The sequence below is a fragment of the Pseudopipra pipra genome, chromosome W, assembly GCF_036250125.1.
Source record: "Pseudopipra pipra isolate bDixPip1 chromosome W, bDixPip1.hap1, whole genome shotgun sequence".
Taxonomy (NCBI): domain Eukaryota; kingdom Metazoa; phylum Chordata; class Aves; order Passeriformes; family Pipridae; genus Pseudopipra; species Pseudopipra pipra.
Genome location: NC_087580.1, coordinates 36,524,327 through 36,542,793, shown reverse-complemented (window position 1 = coordinate 36,542,793; position 18,467 = coordinate 36,524,327). Strand labels below are relative to the sequence as shown.

The window sequence follows — 18,467 nt, the reverse complement described above, 5'->3', positions numbered from 1 at the left end:
GGGGAGTGAGGTCACTTCATGAGCACTTGATTGAGTTGCTATATGTTAAGCAAAAACTGTATTAATGTAGTGTCACTTAAATCTCTCCAGGGCTGTTCCTCGAGGTTCTCTGGCCCCCTGCCAGCACGGGGCTGTTTCTCCAAACCACCAAACCACGTGTGCCAAACACCCTGGTTGGTCAGTGCCGGCTGGGGGAGCGGGCACTCGGTGAGGGGATGAGAAAACTGCACCTGGGGCTGGGCTGAAAGAGGCTTCAGCACCACTTCTGATGGCCCAGGGGCAGCATCTGGCTTCTCCCAAACAGAGAGATGGCACTTGTTCCTCTGCAGGGAGTCAAGGGCAGGAGGGTGACTCCTGCTGCATGGATGGAGTGGCAGAGGATCCCTTGGGTCCCCAGGATGGATCAGCACTCAGGGATACAAACTGCCCTCAGGCTCAGGATGCAGCTGCCAGCACAGATTTCCCTGCAAAGTCTGCAGTGAGTCAAACTCTGCAGAGGAGATTGCGCCATATGGATGGGATTGCAGAGGGGCCCTCAGGTCCCCAGCAGGAATCAGCAACCAGGAATAGACACAAAAGGCCCCCCTAAAGAGTTCTGGGGGAGTGTCCTGTAGGAAGGGGACAGTGTCACCCCACCAGGGCAGGGCTGGCAAGTGGGAGGCTGCTCCAGGGCTCTGCAAGAGGCCTCCTGCTCTGCTCGGCCCCACCACTGCCTGGTACCAACACCCCCGGCTGCCCCCGGCCCTGGGCAGCTCTGCTGCCACAGGCTGTGCCCTCACCGTGGCCCTGCAATGGCCCTGCCTGTCCCTCACCCGGGGCCCTGCCCGTGGCCCTGTCCCTTGGCTCTCTCTCTGCCAGCTCAGTGTGGGGCACACGGGCTGGGGGTCCCTCCCAAGCCCCCCGGGCAGCCGGCGTTGGCTGGGGGGATGTGAGGGCTGGGCCTGCTCAGCACAGCCCCGGCCTCGTGCCCAGCGCCTCTTTCCTGACCCACACAAGAGCTTCCCGGCCCCCCCAGGGCTCCCCTGCTGCTGCCTCTGCTCCTGGCCCTGCCTTTGCTGCTCCCTTGGCTGGGGCAGCGGCTGCAGGGGGGGATGGCAGCAGCTTCAGCTCCACGGCACTTCCTGGGGGGAGCTCAGCCCGGGGGGGACGGGCAGGGACCTGATGGGGATGGACAGGGGCCCAGCAGGGACAGACAGGGCCTGCAGGGGAAGGCACAGGGACAACCTGGCCCCCCACACTGCCAGGGCTATCTCTGCTCCTCTTTGCAGGCTCCGTGGCCAGGCACAGTTTGTGTTCCTGGGTGCCCACCATCTCAGCACTTGGAGACGCTCAAATCAGCGCCCGCAGCTCTGCAGCAAAGCCCCAGCTCACCTGGCACACAGGGGATGGAGACAGCACCTTCTCGGGGATGGGCACTCACAGCTTTGCCCTCTTCCCCACCACGGGGCTCTCCTTCCTCAGCAGCACCTCTGCCTTGCACTTATTCTCAGCCTCCCCTCAGGGACAGCTCTGGGCTCACCTCCGCGCCACTTCTCAGCCTCACCTCAGGGCCTGGGCTCAAGGACAGGAACCTGCAGGGAGGGGACATCAGGTGCAAGCTCAGGGCTGCCTGCTTGCACTGGCCTCTGGGCTTCTTTCTCCTTCTACAACCAGCCCAGAACTCAGCCTGCTTTGCTAACACCACACATTTACAGACTAACCTTGGAGATACATATGGACAGACATCTCTATCACCCTGGGGATAGAGCCTCAAGCATGTGCTGCCATAGGAATGGCAATTACAGAATCACAGAAGCAATCAGGTTGGAAAAGACCTCCGAGATCATCAAGTCCAACCCTTGATCCAACCCGACCGTGCTTCCCAGACCATGGCACTGAGGCCACATCCACTCTCACCTTCAACACCTCCAGGGACGCTGACTCCACCCCCTCCCTGCCCACCCCATTCCAAGGCCTGATTACTCCCTCAGGAAAAAATTGCTTCCCAATATCCAACCTAAACCTCCCCTGGCACAGCTCAAGACCCAGCCCTCTTGTCCTACTGCTGCTTCCTGGCACAACAGCCCCACCCCCACCTGGCTCCAACCTCCTGGCAGGGACTTGCAGACAGTCAGGAGGTCTCCCCTGAGCCTCCTCTTCTCCAGCCTCAATACCCCCAGCTCCCTCAGCCTCTCCTCACACCATCTGTGCTCCAAAGCCCTCCTGCCTTTCAGCACATCAACACACCCCCAGCTTGGTGTCACCTGCACATTTGCTGATGAAATGCCTGGTTCTGCAAGAGCTGGAAACACTCAAGGGGCAGCAGGACCAAGTCAGGGGCCTGGGGGGCTTTTCGTTCTGGGAGGGTCCTGGGGGAGCTGGGGAGGGGCTTTGGGGATTGGGGGTACAAACCAGTACAGACCAGTGCAGACCAGTACAGACCAGTACCTCCTCACTGCTCCCCAGATCTCTCCTGGAGCTGGGCCATGTTGTCCTGGGACACCTCAGCCCCCCCAGTGCCCTCCCAGTACAGCCCAGTGCCCCCAGTACAGCCCACTGTGTTCCTGTCCCAGGGTGCCAGGTGATCCCTCTTTGAGGGGGATTGGAATGGATTTGAGGGAGGGGCTGGGAAAGATTTGGGGGGACCTGGGGGGGTTGGATGAGGATTTGGGGGGGGTTGGGGGTCTTTGAGTGTATTTGGGGGAGTTAAAAAGGGTTTTGGTGGCATTGGAGCATCAAAGGGATCTGTGGGGGGAGGGGATTAAATGGAAAATGGAGGTTAAGGGACATTTTGGGTGGGTTAAAGAGGCCTGGGGGGGAAGAGGAGGGGCTGCACCATAGGCAGGTGAGTCCTGAGACCCCCCCAGGTGTCCCCAAGAACTTCTTGGTGTCCCCAGTTCTCCCCTTGACACCTCGAGACCCCCCTGGTGTCTCCAATGTCCCCAGGGCCTCCCCAACCCCAACTCCCCCCTTGACACCCCCAATTCCACTGTCCCCAAACTTAACCCCACTGTCCCCAAACCCAACCCTGATGTCCCCAACCTTCCATCTCACCCCGAGGAGCCCCCCTGAACCCTCTGACCACAACCCCCACTACCACCCTACTCACAGAAAGCCCAAGGGCATCTGGGGACACACTGGGAACAACTTGGGGGTTTGTGGGGCACTGGGGGATTACTGGGGGATACTGGGACACACTGGGGGGAACCAGGGGGCACTGGGAGGGACTGGGGAGAACTGAGTGATGCTGAGAGGGACTGGGAAGTTGCTGGGGGATTACCAGGACACAGTGGGGGACACTGGGAGGTTACTGGGCCATACTGGGGGTTCCTGGGTGCTCACTGCAGGATCACTGGGCCATACTGGGGGGCAGTGGGAGGTCACTGGGACACACTGGCTGGTCACTGAGGAGGTTACTGGGCCATACTGAGGGTCACTGGGAGGTCACTGGGCTATACTGGGGGCACTGGGATCCCCTTCGTCAGTTCTGCTCCCCCAGGACTTTTGGGGGCACCCACAGGACCCCTCCCCTGGGGTCTGGGAGATCCCCTGAACCCCACTGCTGGGCTCTAGGGGACACCCAGGTCCCCCTTCCTTTGGGGTCTCTGTGTGCTGAGTTTTAGGGGTCTCTGGGGTTCGAGGGGGGAATTGGGATCCCCTTTCTCTAGGGTCGGTCCGCTGGGCTGGCAGAGGCACTGTGGTGGGATGGGAAATGGCATCATAGGAGTTTTAGTTGGCCGTGGCCAGACAGGACTGACACGGTGACCCCCCAAAATCCAGGCAAAACCCCAGAAACCCCCTCAGAAATCCACTTCTGGATCCATCAAAACCTCCTCAAAAACACCCCAAATCCCCTCAGAGACCTCATCTCCCCCCCAGGATCCCCTAAACCCTCTCAGTGACCTGCAAAACCCACCTGGGACCCCCAAGCCCCTTCAGAGACCTCAAAAACCCCCTCAGGGACCCCTAAAAGCCCCTAAGGGACCACAAAACCACACAACAGCAGAAGAGCTTTCTGTAAAGGAAGGGAGCAAAGATTCTGAGAAGGAGGAGACCAAGGGAAAACTGAAGCAAAGCAATAATATCATCCTCGCCCTTCCAGTTTTTCCTTCACCTTTTTCTCACTTTTCCTTTTTTTAGGGTTCTTTTTTTGGTTGGGTGGTTTTGAATTTTTTTTTCCGAGGGACTTTTTCAGGAATCGAATCACCCTTCCGGGATCTTGGGAGGCCTCCGGGCCCCGCGGCCCCCGAGAGGGTCCTCCGAACCTCCGAACCCCCCGCGCTAAACCCTCCCGAGCCCTCCAGCCTTTCCCCCCACAGCCGCGCTCCCCGCAGCCCCCGAGGGGATCCCCAGACCCCGCTCTCCCGCACCCCCCGCCGGCACTCAGAGCTCACCGACCGACCCGCCGCCATCACCGATTCCCGGCAGCCAACGCGGCAGGGGCGGGGGCGGGGCTGCGGGGGCGTGGCCGCGCGCTGATTGGCTGCGGCGGCGTTCTCTGAACGCGGTGCGCGCGCAGCCGGGACTCGGTGATGGCGGCGGGGCCTGCGGTTCGCTCTGAGTGCTGTGAGTCCCCCGGGGGGGCTCGGGAGGGTTTAGCGGGGGGGTTCGGGGATTCCCGAGGAGGTTTTGAGGGGTCCCTGAGGGAGTTCGGTGTCCTGAGGGGACTCAGGGGGTGGTTGAAGGTTCCTGAAGGGGTTTGGGGGTCTCTGAGGGGGTTTTGGTTTCTGAGGAGATTTGGGGGGGTGCCAGGTGGGGTTTGGGGGTCTCTGAGGAGGTTTGGGGGTCCTGGCGGGACCTTTTAGGCAGTTTTGGGGTCTCTAGGGGGTTTACGGGGTGTTAGATGGTTTTGAGGGTCTCTGAGGGGGATTGGGGGGTCCCTAAAGGGGACTGGGGGGTCCCAGGTGGGTTTTGCGGGTCACTGAGAGGGTTTAGGGGGTGCTGGGGAGGGATGAGGCCTCTGAGGGCATTTGAGGGGACCTTGAGAATGTTTTGATGTGTCGAGGGGGGATTTCAGGGGGTTTGAGGGCATTTTGGGGGGTCCCCTAAAGCCCAGCAGTGGGTCCAGGGGGTCCCCCAGCCCCAAAAAGAAGGGGTCCTAGGGATGGCCCCACAAAATCCGGGGGGGGGAATGTACCACATCTGGGTAAGGGGATCCCTAGACCCCAGTATATGCCAGTGACCTTCCAGTGACCCCTTCAGTGACCAGCCAGTGTGTCCCAGTCACCTCCCACTGCCCCCCAGGATGGCCCAGTGATCCTGCAGTGAGCACCCAGTAACCCCCAGTATGGCCCAGTAACCTGCCAGTGTCCCCCGCTGTGTCCTGGTAATCCCCAGTAACTCCCCAGTCCCTCCCAGTGCCCTCTCAGTGTCCCTCAGTTCCCCCCAGTGTGTTCCAGTATCCCCCAGTAATCGCCCAGGGCCCTGCAAAGCCCCCCAACTCTCCCCAGTGTTTCCCCAGATGCCCTTGGCCTTTCTGTGAGTGTGTGGGGGGGTGTTTTTGTGGTCAGAGGGTCCAGGGGGGGCTCCTGGGGTGAGATGTAGGGTTGGGGACATCAGGGATGGGCCTTGGGGACAGTGGGGAGGGGTTTGTGGACAGTTGAATTGGAGGTGTCAAGGGGGGAATTGGGGCCATGGGAAGTCCCTGGGAACATTGGAGACACCAGGGGGGTCTCGGGGTGTCAAGGAGGGAACTGGGGACAGCAAGAGGGTCTTGGGGACACCAGAGTGGTGTCAGGTATCACCTGCTTGTGGTGCAGCCCCTCCTCTCCCCCCCATGCCCTTTTAACCCCTCCCAAATGTCTCCTAACCTCCATTTTCCCTTTAATCCCCTCCCCCCATAGGTACCTCTGACCCCCCAATATCCCCAAGACCTCTTTTAACTTCCCTAAAGGCACTCAAAACCCCCAAATCCCCATCCAAACTCCTCAGATCCCCCCAAATCTTCCCCAGCCCCCCCTCAAATCACTTCCAACCCTCCTAAAGAGGGATCACTCACACCCTGGGACAGGAACACAGTGGGCTGTACTGGGGGCACTGGGCTGTACTGGGAGGGCACTGGGGGGGCTCAGGTGTCCCACAACAAGGTGGCCCAGCTCCAGGAGAGATCTGGGGAGCAGTGAGGAGGTACTGGTCTGTGCTGGTCTGTCCTGGTCTGTACCCCCAATCCCCAAAGCCCCTCCCCAGCTCCCCCAAGACCCTCCCACACCCCAAAGCCCCCCATGCCCCCCCATGCCCCTGACTTGGTCCTGCTGCCCCTTGAGCATCTGCAGCTCCTGCAGAACCAGGCATTTCTTTGCTCCCCACAGGGTCGTTCCCACACCCAGAATGGAATATGGAGGCAGCAGGATGTGCACAGGGCTCCATTTCCTACAGTGCAAAGGGGCTGCAGGGAATGATTCCCCTGCTCTTGCAAATCTGCCAAAACCTGCAGGGCACAGAAGGGGGAGCTTCAGGAATTTGCTGGCATTGGGAGTGGAGCTCACAGGGTATTGAGAGGAACATATCCCTCAAATACAATCTCTCTCTATAGAATCCATCCTTAGGTGTTGTATGATAGATCTATAAGATATTACAAATAATAAGCAGTAATAGAACAGGTGTCCTCCTTAGGGACACACTTCAGAAGGGAACTTGCACTTGACACCCCCCCCTCTTCAGCTTCAAGCCACCCGGTGCCACAGAGGGGGACAGAGCTCCTGTGGAACATTCTATTCCACTGACACAGAGCAAGGAATAAACCCAAACTATTGCCTGGGTTTGTTCCCTGGGGGTCTCTGCAGCAGCAAGCACAGCCCCACACTGACTGCTCTGGGCTGTGCAGGCATTTGTGGTTCTGCCTGTCTCACACACACAAAACAGTCTGGTTAGTGCTGCCCTCAGGAAAACCCCCCCAACCTTGGTCCAGCTAAAGCTGTGGAATTTGTCTTTGTTTCCCTTGGGTTCAGGGTCAGGCTGTGCCTGTGTCCAGCCCAGAGGCTCAGAAAAGCATTTCTCCCATCCCACTGCAATCTGCTGCTGCAGACAGGACCCAGGCACTGGTGGCACTGGGAGTGAACAGCAGAGTGTTTCCAGGGGCTCTCTGAAGGAACACAAGTGTCCAGAGAAACCAGCACAAGTGTCCACAGAAGTCCCAGTCCTTCATCCCTGAATGAGCTTGTTCAGCCCAGGAAAAACTGTCTAAGTTTTATTTCCATGGAAGGAGGTTTTTCCCACTTTAACACCGGTTTAGTTCCAAACCAGTTTCTTCATTTCCTCCTCTCAATTTCCCTGAAGGACACTGACAGGGATCACAGAGTTTGTCCCTTGGCCATACAGCTCCTGCTGTTTGGCAGCACAGGAGAGGTTAATTAGAGCCCAGGCTCCAATCCCAGGGCGCCCCATGAAGATGAGCTTGAAATCAAATTACTTTCCTGCTGGAGGGTAAAATGCAGTCACCATCACCTTTTTTTGGGCTGAATCTTCATATTTTGGAGTATTTTCTAGCTGAATCTCAACTTTTTGCAGTTTGGGGTGGCGAGGGTCTTCTTGCTATTTCTGAGGGGTTTTTGCCTGAATCTGGGTGGTGGTTTGGGTTTTTCTGGGCTGAATCGTGGTGTTTTGGAGGTTTTTATGGAGACAGGATGCCCGGTGAGTTCTAGAGATGGACTTGGGCAGGAGGAACCCCCAAGCCAACGCGCTCAGCCCTTGTTTTCCCCCCCATCAGGATTTGTCCTTCCCAAAGCTTGGGCGGATGGAGGAGGAGGCTGCGAGGAAGAGGAAGATGCCTTGGGCCCCCCAGGCAGGTGAGGAGGAAGTCAGTGTCCCTTTGGGCGGGTGTTGTGCTGGCTCTGTCAGCCGAGCATGGCCCCGGCTGCAGGACAACCCCGCTGGCGCCGCCGTCCTGCCGGGGCCGGAGTTGGGGGGATGTCCTTGGCCTTCCCTGTGGGCCGGAGGCAAATCCCCTCCCTGTCCTTCTTGCTTCCTGCCCCAGGCCCCGAGCTGAGGACGGAGAGCCCGGAGGACAAATCCCCCCGTGAGACCCTGGTGGGAGAGGCCGTTTTGAAGGGCTCCCCGGCGCAGGAAGGCAGCGGGGAGGAAAAGGGCCGGAGATCCCCCCGCAGGAGGGGCTCCAAAGCCATCCCAGGGTGCTCTGAGGAGGAAAGAGCCAGCCTGTGCCGGGAAGGTGACCAGAGCTTGAGGGGGAGCTCTGACCTGGTGGTCCCTGAGCAGGCTCCCAGCAGGGAGAAGACCCTCAGATGCTTGGAATGTGGGAAGAGCTTCAGCCGGAGCTCCAACCTCCTCACCCACCAGCACATCCACACTGGAGAACGGCCCTACTCATGTGGGGATTGTGGGAAGAGCTTCAGGCAGAGCTCCAGCCTGATCAAACACCAGAGCATCCACACCGGGGAACGGCCCTACACGTGTGGGGAATGTGGGAAGAGCTTCAGCCAGATTTCCCACCTCCGCACCCACCAGCTCATCCACACTGGGGAATGACTCTACAAGTGCTTGGAATGTGGGAAGAGGTTTCACACTAGCTCCAATCTTCTGAAGCACCAGCGGCTGCACACGGATGAGAGGCCCTTCCACTGCACCGACTGCGGGAAGGCCTTCAAGCAGAACTCCCACCTCATTGCCCACCGGCACATCCACACTGGTGAGAGGCCCTACAAGTGTGGGGAGTGTGGAAAGGGCTTCACCCACAGCTCTACCTTGACCAAACACCAACGGACCCACCAGTAAGGGAAGCCCTACCAGTGCCCCGACTGCAGGAAGAGCTTCGGCCGCTGCTTCCACCCCGAATGAAGCCCCTGATGGTGAGGCAACCCCTGGAGTCCAGTGACTGTCAGTCCATCCCTTTTGACCACAAAGGGCCAGTCCCCTTTCACAGGGGCAGGTTCTGCCAACAGAACCCTTCTTGGAGGGTGGGTGTGGAGATTCCTGCCTTGGCTGGGGACCCCCCAAGGTCACTGCTGGAGGTTGAGAGCAGAGATCTCCCCACGAGCGTTGGTCTGGGGGAGTTCCATCCATCTCTCATTAAGAATTCTTGCTTTTGTGCCAGCTTGAGTAGAATTGCTTCAACAATTGCTTTAGTGTAGAGCACTGTCCTATCTTATCCTGTACTCCTGGTAGTTTTAGTGTGTATATTGTGCACTAATTGTGATGAAGATCTTTTGTCTGATCATTTGTATCTCTAAATAAATTCATTTCTAGCAATAGATCTGATTTGCCATCATTAAAACCTGGGGGACCAAAGTGGTTTAGTCACACCTCTGTAATTCCTCTAATCTGAAACTGTTGGCATGATCCAAGGCTTAGATTGGATCCAGCAGCCCCCAGAACCTCACAGGAAGTTGGAAGCTCAAGGTCTGCCCCCCCATTTCCTAGCTCCCTTGTGCCCAAAGACCCCCATGGGACTGTGGGACCTGCCAGACCATCCCTCCTTTTCCACCCTTTTCTCTGTTCCTCCCACTTTCCCATTGTCCCCTCAATCTCCAATTTTCCCCCAAAACAGTTTAGGGGTCCCAACCCCCACTTTTTGCCCCCTCTCCTGTGGGCACTGAAGGAGAAAATGAGGCTGCACACACAGAGTTCCATTGCGGGACTTGTCCTCCCGTCTTTCCGCTGTCCCCCTTTCATTGGGGTTCCTTTGGAAACAGCACCTGGGCTTTGTCTTTTAGTCCACTGGAATTCCCAGCATGGCCCCAAAGCAGTGCCCTGATCCCACACATTCCCCTCCCCTCATGTGCTGGCTGTGTTCAGCTACCAGAGAAAACCACAGAGAAAAAACCATGCAGAGCGTTCCAAGTGGTTTCCACTTTGGCAAACTGCACTCTCTGGATGGAAAACACCAGTCAAGGCCAAAACACTCTTTGGTGATCCTGATTAACTGAATGCAGCTGCTGCTGCCTTAACTTGTTCCCACAAAAATTCTCAGGGTTCCTTTGCTTCCAGGAGGCCCCACATGTCCCAATGGCCCCTGAATTCCATGAGCCTTCCCCAGTCTCCAAAGGGTTCCTTTAGTCCCACGAGGCCCTGCAGTCCCCAAATGCCCTTTGGATTCTCAGAGATTTCCCACTGTCCCAGGGTCCCTTGTGCTTCAGAAGGAGCTGCAGTGGGTCAGTGGCCCCTTGGTTCCGTGAGCTCTGCAGTGTTCCAGGAATCCTTGGGTTCCAGGAGAGCCTGCAGTTTCACAAGGAGCACTTGAATGCAGGAGGTTCTGCAGGGTCCCAATGGCCCCTGGATTCTGTGAGGTTCAGAAATATCTCAGGGCTCCCTTGGTTCCAGGAGGACATGCATGTCACCAGGAACCCTTGGTTCCAGGAGATTTGACAGTGTCCCAGAATTCCTTTGATTTGATGAGGCCCTGGATTGTCCCAATGGACTCCTGATTCCATCAGCCCCCTCAATGTCACAATGGTCCCTTAGTTCCATGAGTTTCTGCAGCGTCCCAGGGTTCCTTTTGTTCCATGGGGAGCTGCAGTGTCACAATGGGCCCTGAATTCCAGGAGGTTTCCCAGGGTGACAGTGCTGCCTTGATTCCATGAGATTCCATAGTGTCCCAGGGCTCCTTTGGCTCCAGAAGGCCCTGCAGTGTCACAATGGTCCTTGGTTCCATGAGGTTCCACCATGTCCTTGCTGGAACATGCGTGGCTGTAATGCTGCCCCACCTGCAGAGCTGCCTCCAGCTCTGGGCTCCAGCACAGGAAGGACATGGACCTGCTGGAGCGAGTCCAGAGGGGAGCAGCAAGAGGATCAGAGGGATGGAGCAGCTCTGCTGTGAGGAAAGGCTGAGAGAACTGGGATTGTTCAGGCTGGAGAAGAGAAGGCTTTGGGGTGACCTAATTGTGGCCTTGCAGTGCCCAAAGGGAGCCAACAAGAAAGATGGAGAGAGACTTTGGACAAGGGCCTGGAGTGACAGGACAAGGGGCAGTGGCTTCACACGGATAGAGGGAAGGGTTGGAGGAGATAGGAAGGAAATCTTTCCTCTGAGAGTCCTGAGTTGCTCTTTGAGGCCCCTCCCAAGCCAAAGCATTCCATGATTGTGGGACTGGTGGGTGAGGTGGTGGTTGGAACCATCTGGGGCACAGGGACCCAAAATGAGGGAGTTTTCCATTGTGGGGGAAGGAAGGAGGGGGCAGCAGAACTGACCCCTTGGACACCTGGCAGGCAGGCTTTGGCTGGAAGCTGGTGATGGGGAGCTGAGAGAAGCCCCCACAATGCAGGAGGAAATGGTCAGTGACCTGCTCTGCCAGTGAGACCCCCCCAAGTGCCTGGGCCCACATGGGATGCAGCCAAGAGTCCTGAGGGAGCTGGAGAAAGAGCTGGCCAAGCCACTCTCACTCATTCCCCAGCAGTGCTGCACAACTGCACAAGTCCCAGCTGACTGGCAACAAGCACATGGGATGCCCATGCACAGGAAGGGCCAAAAGGAGGATCTGGGCAACTCCTGGCCTGTCCCATTGACCTCAGGACCAGGGAAGTCCATGCAGCAGATCCTCCTCAGTGCCATCCCATGGCACGGGCAGGACAACGAGGGGATCAGGCCCAGCCAGCGTGGGGTTGGGAAAGGCAGGTCCTGCCTGACCAACCTCATCTCCTTCTCTGACAAAGGACCCGCTCAGCAGCTGAGGGAAAGGCTGGGATGTGTCTCTGTGGAATTCCAGAAAGCCTTTGGCACCATCTCCCCCAGCATCTCCTGCACAAACTGGTTGCTCATGGCTTGCCCGGGGAACTGTTTGCTGGGTGACAAAGTGGCTGATGGCCCAGGGAGTGGTGGGGAATGGAAGGAAATCCAAGTGGGACCAGTCACTAGTGAGGTTCCCAAGGGTTCAGGGTTGGGGCTGCTCCTGTTTAACATCGTTGGGGATGATCTGGGCCAGGGGATCGAGTGCCCCCTCAGGAAAGTCGTGGACAGCACCATGTTGGGTGTGAGTGTGGATGTGCTGGAGGGCAGGAAGGCTCTGCAGAGGGATCTGGAAAGGCTGGATCAATAAGGCCAAGTGTCAGGGCCTGCCCTTGGGTCCCAACAACCCCCTGGAACACTCCAGGCTGGGGGCAGAGGGGCTGGAGAGCTGCTCAGCAGGAAGGGACTTGGGGGTGCTGCTTGACAGGGGCTGGATATGAGGCAGAGTGTGCCCAGGGGGGCAAGAAGGCCAAGGGCATCGTGGCCTTTGTGGAGAAGAGTGTGGCCAGCAGGAGCAGAGAACTGATTGCCCCTCTGTGCTGGGCCCTGGGGAGGCCCCACCTGGAGTGCTGTGTCCAGTTCTGGCCCCTCAGTGCCAAAAGGCCCTTGAGGGGCTGGAGCGTGTCCAGAGAAGGGAACGGAGCTGGGGAAGGCTCTGGAAAACATGTCTGCTGAGGGACGGCTGAGGGAACTGGGCTTGTTGAGCCTGGAGAAGGGGAGGCTCAGGGGGGACCTCATTGCTCTCTGCAATGACCTGAAAGGAGGTTTTAGTGGGGTGGGGGTCAGTCTCTTCTGCAAAGCCTTTAGTGACAGGAAGAGAGGAAATGGCCTTAAGTTGCATCAGGCGAGGCTCAGATTAGATGTTAAAAAAAACCTTTTTCCACTGAGAGAGTGTTCAGGCATTGGAACAAGTAGCCCAGGGAGGTGATGGAGTCTCTGGAAGTGTTCAGGTGTGTGGTGGGTTGATTTTGGCTGGACACCAGGCACCCTCCCAGCGGCTCTATCACTCCCCTTTCCCAGTGGAATAGGGGAGAGAGTAAGGTGGAAAAAAAAAACAACTGGTGGTTTGAGATAAGGCAGTTTATTTAAAGCAAAAGACAGCAGGGTTTGTTCTCTGCTTCCCATGAGCAGCCATGGTCGGCCACTCCCGAGGAGCAGGGCTTGGGTCCGCGGGACGGTTCCTCAGCAGGCAGCCATCAGACAATGAATGCCCCCCTCCTGCTCCCTGCCTCAGCTTTTAGAGCTGAGCTGACCTCCCATGGTCTGCAATGTCCCTTGGGTCAGTTGGGCTCAGCTGGCCTACTTGGGTCCCCTGCCAGGCTCTTGCCCTCAGCTAAGGAAGGAATGTCCCAGTGTTGGTGCTGTGCTCAGCAGTGGCCAAAACACTGGGGTGTTCTCAACCCCCTTCCAGCTGCCAATGCCAAGCCCAGCCCTGGGAGGGCTGCTGTGGGGAACTGAACTGCAGCTCAGCCAGACCCAACCCAAATATCTATGGCACATATTCTATAGAATCCATCCTTAGGTGTTGTATGATAGATCTATAAGATATTACAAATAATAAGCAATAATAAGGCAAGTGTCCTCCTTAGGGACAACCCCCCCCCCCAAAACTACTGGCTGTGTTTGTTCCCTGGGGGTCTCTGCAGCAGCAAGCACAGCCCCACACTGACTGCTCTGGGCTGTGCAGGCATTTGTGGTTCTGCCTGTCTCACACACCCCCCCAACCTTGGGATGGATCTGGATGTCACTGGATGTGATGTCACAGGGGAGATGTGATATCATGGGAGGTGTGATGTCACAGGGATGATGTGATGTCACAGGGGAGGATGTGAATCACAGGAGAGGTGTGATGTCGTATGATGGATGTGAAGTCATAGAGATGTGATGTCACAGGAAGGATGTGATGTCACAGGGATGATACGATATCAAAGGAGAGGTGTGATGTCATAGGGGAGTTGTGATGTCACAGGAGAGGATGTGACATCACAGAGATGTTATGATTTCACAGAAGAGGTGTGATGTCATATGATGGTTGTGATGTCATAGGGGAGTTGTGATGTCACAGTGGAGGTGTGATGTCAGAGGGGAGATGTGATGTCACGGGGAAGATGAGATGTCATGGGGAGATGTGATGTCACATGAGAGCTGTGATGTCACATGGGAGGATGTGACATCACAGGGATTATATGATATCACAGGAGAGATGTGATGTCATATGATGACTGTGACGTCATGAGGGAGATGTGATGACACAGGAAAGACATGATGTCACAGGGGAGCTGTGATGTCGCAGGAGAGCTGTGATGTCACGAGGAGGATGTGATTTCACAGGGATGATCTGATGTGATGTCATATGATGGATGTGATGTCATAGAGAATCCTTGATGTCACAACAAAGATGTGATGTCACAGGGGAGCTGTGATGTCACATGGGAAGTGTGATGTCACAGAAATGGTATGATGTCATGAATCCGAAAAATCGGTCCAAGAAACTGCTCAGAGACTTTTTTATCTTTAAGCAGCAAGGTATTTGTTTATTCAACACTGGGAGCAAGCCAGCTTGCACTGGACAGACTTGCTCGAAGGCTTCACATAAAATCAGTATTTTTATACAATCTTCAGATGTGATTAAATGCATATTCAAGTGATTACAACATTTATCAATGCATATTAATAATAGGCGGAGTATAGGTGGAGCTCAGGCGGGGCTTGGGGCGGTGCTTCTCTTGGCTCCCCATTTCGGAGGGTAGTTCCCATCTTCCTCCATGGGGCTGGGGGCTTAAACTCATCTTCCTCAGCTTGACCCTTTTACTTTTCCATTGTTCTTGACCTGCTCACTGAAGCTTGGAAAAAGCCCTGGCTCCAGGCCTATTTCTCCTATTCAAATGTCTACCTGATCCTGTTATATTTCTAATTTATTGCTTCTAGGCCTATTACATGTTCTTGTACTATTCTCTGAAGCTTTGGTCCAGTAAGTAGAACAGAACAAGCACAGATCGTCTTGGATGTTGGTAGCTTGTTAGCAGGCCCAAATTTCTTACTTAACTCTTTTGGGCCTGGCCTCCTGTTTCAGTGAGATCGGCCATTGCAGCGCAGGGCAGAAAAAAGGGAACAGCAGCTCTTTCCACCAGGAAAAAAAGTCTGGTAGCTTTGGCTTCAGGTGCAGTTGTTGGGGCAGCCTGGGCACTTCTTGGGCAGCAAAGAGGTTTTTGTTGTGGCACCATTTGTCCGGCAGGAATCTTCAGTTGGGTTCAATTTTTCAGGAGGTGGGACCGGCCATTGCAGCGCAGGACTGTGAAAAGGGAACAGCAGCTCTTTCCACCAGGAAAAAATGTCTGGAAGCTTTGGTTTCAGGTGTAGTTGTTGGGGCAGCCTGGGCACTTCTTGGGCAGTAAAGAGCATCCTGTGGTGGCAACTTTTCTCTGGCAGGAATCTTTATCTGGAGTCTACTTTGGATGTTACTTTGACCTTTTCAGGAGTGGGCCAAAAAAAAGAGAATTAGCAGCCCTTTCCCTCAGGAAAAATAGCCTGGAAGGTTTGACTTTGAGTTCATTTGGTGGGGTAGCCTGGGTACTTCTTGGGCAGCAAGAACTTGCTGTGGTGGCACCTTTTGTCTGGCAGGAATCTTCATCTGCAGTCTATTTAAGGAGTTACTTTGGCCTATACAGGAAAGGGCTAAAAAAAGGGAATTAGCAGCTCTTTCCACCAGGAAAAAAAGTCTGGATCCTTTGGCCTTGAGTTGCAGTTGTTGGGGCAGCCTGGGCACTTCTCGGGCAGCAAAGAGCTTTCTGTGGTAAGACATTTGTCTGTCAGGAATCTTCAGTTGGATTCAATTTTTCAGGAGGTGGGACAGGCAATTGCAGCGCAGGGCATCAAAAAGGGAACAGCAGCTCTTTCCACCAGGAAAAAAAGTCTGGAAGCTTTGGCTTCAGGTGCAGTTGTTGGGGCAGCCTGGGAACTTCTTGGGTAACAAAGATCTTTCTGTGGTGGCACCTTTTGTCTGGCAGGAATCTTCATTTGGAGTAAATTGTTCCAGGAGGTGGGACCGGCCATTGCAGCGCAGGGCAGAAAAAAGGGAACAGCAGCTCTTTCCACCAGGAAAAAAAGTCTGGATCCTTTGGCTTTGAGGTGCAGTTGTTGGGGCAGCCTGGGCACTTCTTGGGCAGTAAAGAGCTTCCTGTGGTGGCAACTTTTGTCTGGCAGGAATCTTTATCTGGAGTCTATTTTGGATGTTACTTTGACCTATTCAGGAGTGGGCTAAAAAAAAGGGAATTAGCAGCCCTTTCCCTCAGGTGAAATAGTCTGGAAGGTTTGACTTTGAGGTTCAGTTTTTGGGGCAGCCTGGGCACCTCTTGGGCAGGAAGAGTTTTCTGTGGTGGCAACTTTTGTCTGGCAGGAATCTTTATTTGGATTCAATCTTCCAGAAGGGGGGACAGGCCATTGCAGCGAAGGGCAAAAAAAAGGGAACAGCAGCTCTTTCCACCAGGAAAAAAAGGCTGGAAGCTTTGGATTTGAGGTGCAGTTGGTTGGGCACCCTGGGCACTTCTTGGGCAGCAAGAGCTTCCTGTGGTGGCACCTTTTGTCTGTCAGGAATCTTTATCTGGAGTCTATTTGGGGTGTTACTTTGACCTATTCAGGAGTGGGCCAAAGAAAAAGGGAATTAGCAGCTCTTTCCACTAGGAAAAAAAGGCTGGAAGGTTTGACTTTGAGGTTCAGTTGTTGGGGCAGCCTGGGCACATCTTGGGAGGAAGAGCTTTCTGTGGTGGCACCTTTTGTTTGGAAGGAATCTTCATTTGGACTGAAGTTTTCAGGAGGTGGGACCGGCCATTACAGCGCAGGGCAGAAAAAAGGGAACAGCAGCTCTTTCCACCAGGAAAAAAAGGCTGGAAGCTTTGAGGTGCAGTTGTTGGGGCAGCCTGGGCACTTCTCTGGCAGCAAGAACTTTCTGTGGTGGCACCTTTTGTTAGGCAGGAATCTTCATTAGGATTGAATTTTTCAGGAGGTGGGACCGGCCATTGCAGCGCAGGGCAGAAAAAAAGGAACAGCATCTCCTTCCACCAGGAAAAAATGGAGGGAAGCTTTGGCTTCAGGTGTAGTTGGTGGGGCAGCCTGAGCACTTCTTGGGCAGCAAGAACTTTCTGTGGTGGCACCTTTTGTCTGGCAGGAATCTTCATCTGGAGTCTATTTAAGGAGTTACCTTGGCCTATACAGGAAAGGGCTAAAAAAAAAGGGAATTAGCAGCTCTTTCCACCAGGAAAAAAAGTCTGGAAGCTTTGGCTTCAGGTGCAGTTGTTGGGGCAGCCTGGGCACTTCTTGGGCAGTAAAGAGCTTCCTGTGGTGGCAACTTTTGTCTGGCAGGAATCTTTATCTGGAGTCTATTTAAGGAGTTATTTTGGCCTATCCAGGAAAGGGCTAAAAAAAAGGGAATTAGCAGCTCTTTCCACCGGGAAAAAAAGTCTGGAAGGTTTGATTTGAGGTTCAGTTGTTGGGGCAGCCTGGACACCTCTTGGGCAGGAAGAGTTTTCTGTGGTGGCACATTTTGCCGGAAGGAATCTTTATTTGGATTCAATTTTCCAGAAAGTGGGACAGGCCATTGCAGCGCAGGGCAGAAAAAAGGGAACAACAGCTCTTTCCACCAGGAAAAAGAGTCTGGAAGCTTTGGTTTTGAAGTGCAGTTGTTGGGGTAGCCTGGGCACTTCTTGGACAGGAAGAGTTTCTGTGGTGGCACCTTTTGTCTGTCAGGAATCTTCAGTTGGATTCAATTTTTCAGGAGGTTGGTGCGGCCATTGCAGCGCAGGGCAGAAAAAAAGGAACAGCAGCTCTTTCCACCAGGAAAAAGAGTCTGGAAGATTTGGCTTTGAGGTGCAGTTGTTGGGGCAGCCTGGGCACTTCTTGGGCAGCAAGAGCTTCCTGTGGTGGCAGTTTTTGTCTGGCAGGAATCTTTATCTGGAGTCTATTTTGGATGTTACTTTGACCTATTCATGAGTGGGCTAAAAAAAAAAAAAATTAGCAGCCCTTTCCCTCAGGAAAAATAGTCTGGAAGGTTTGACTTTGAGGTTCAGTTGTTGGGGCAGCCTGGGCACTTCTTGGGAGGAAGAGCTTTCTGTGGTGGCACCTTTTGTTTGGAAGGAATCTTCATTTGGACTGAAGTTTTCAGGAGTTGGGACCGGCCATTACAGCGCAGGGCAGAAAAAAAGGGAACAGCAGCTCTTTCCACCAGGAAAAAAAGGCTGGAAGCTTTGGCTTCAGGTGCAGATGTTGGGGTAGCCTGGGCACTTCTTGGGCAGCAAGAGCTTTCTGTGGTGGCACCTTTTGTCTGGCAGCAATCTTCAGTTGGATTCAATTTTCCAGGAGGTGGGACCGGTCATTGCAGCGCAGGGCACAGAAAAGGGAACAGCATCTCCTTCCACCAGGAAAAAAAGTCTGAAAGCTTTGGCTTCAGGTGTAGATGTTGGGGCAGCCTGGGCACTTCTTGTGCAGGAAGTGTTTTCTTTGGTGGCACCTTTTGTCTGGCAGGAATCTTCATTTGGAGTAAATTTTTCCAGGAGGTGGGACCGGCCATTGCAGCGCAGGCCTGCAAAAAGGGAACAGCAGCTCTTTCCACCAGGAAAAAAAGTCTGGATCTTTTGGCTTTGAGGTGCAGTTCTTGGGGCAGCCTGGGCACTTCTTGGGCAGTAAAGAGCTTCCTGTGGTGGCAACTTTTGTCTGGCAGGAATCTTTATCTGGAGTCTATTTTGGATGTTACTTTGACCTATTCAGGAGTGGGCTAAAAAAAAGGGAATTAGCAGCCCTTTCCCTCAGGAAAAATAGTCTGGAA

General features: G+C 54.9%; 1 pseudogene; it reads left to right on the top strand.

The window, feature by feature from the left end:
• Window positions 1–18,467, top strand: part of LOC135405017 (zinc finger protein 11-like) — a 269,730-nt pseudogene that overhangs the window by 120,175 nt on the left and 131,088 nt on the right.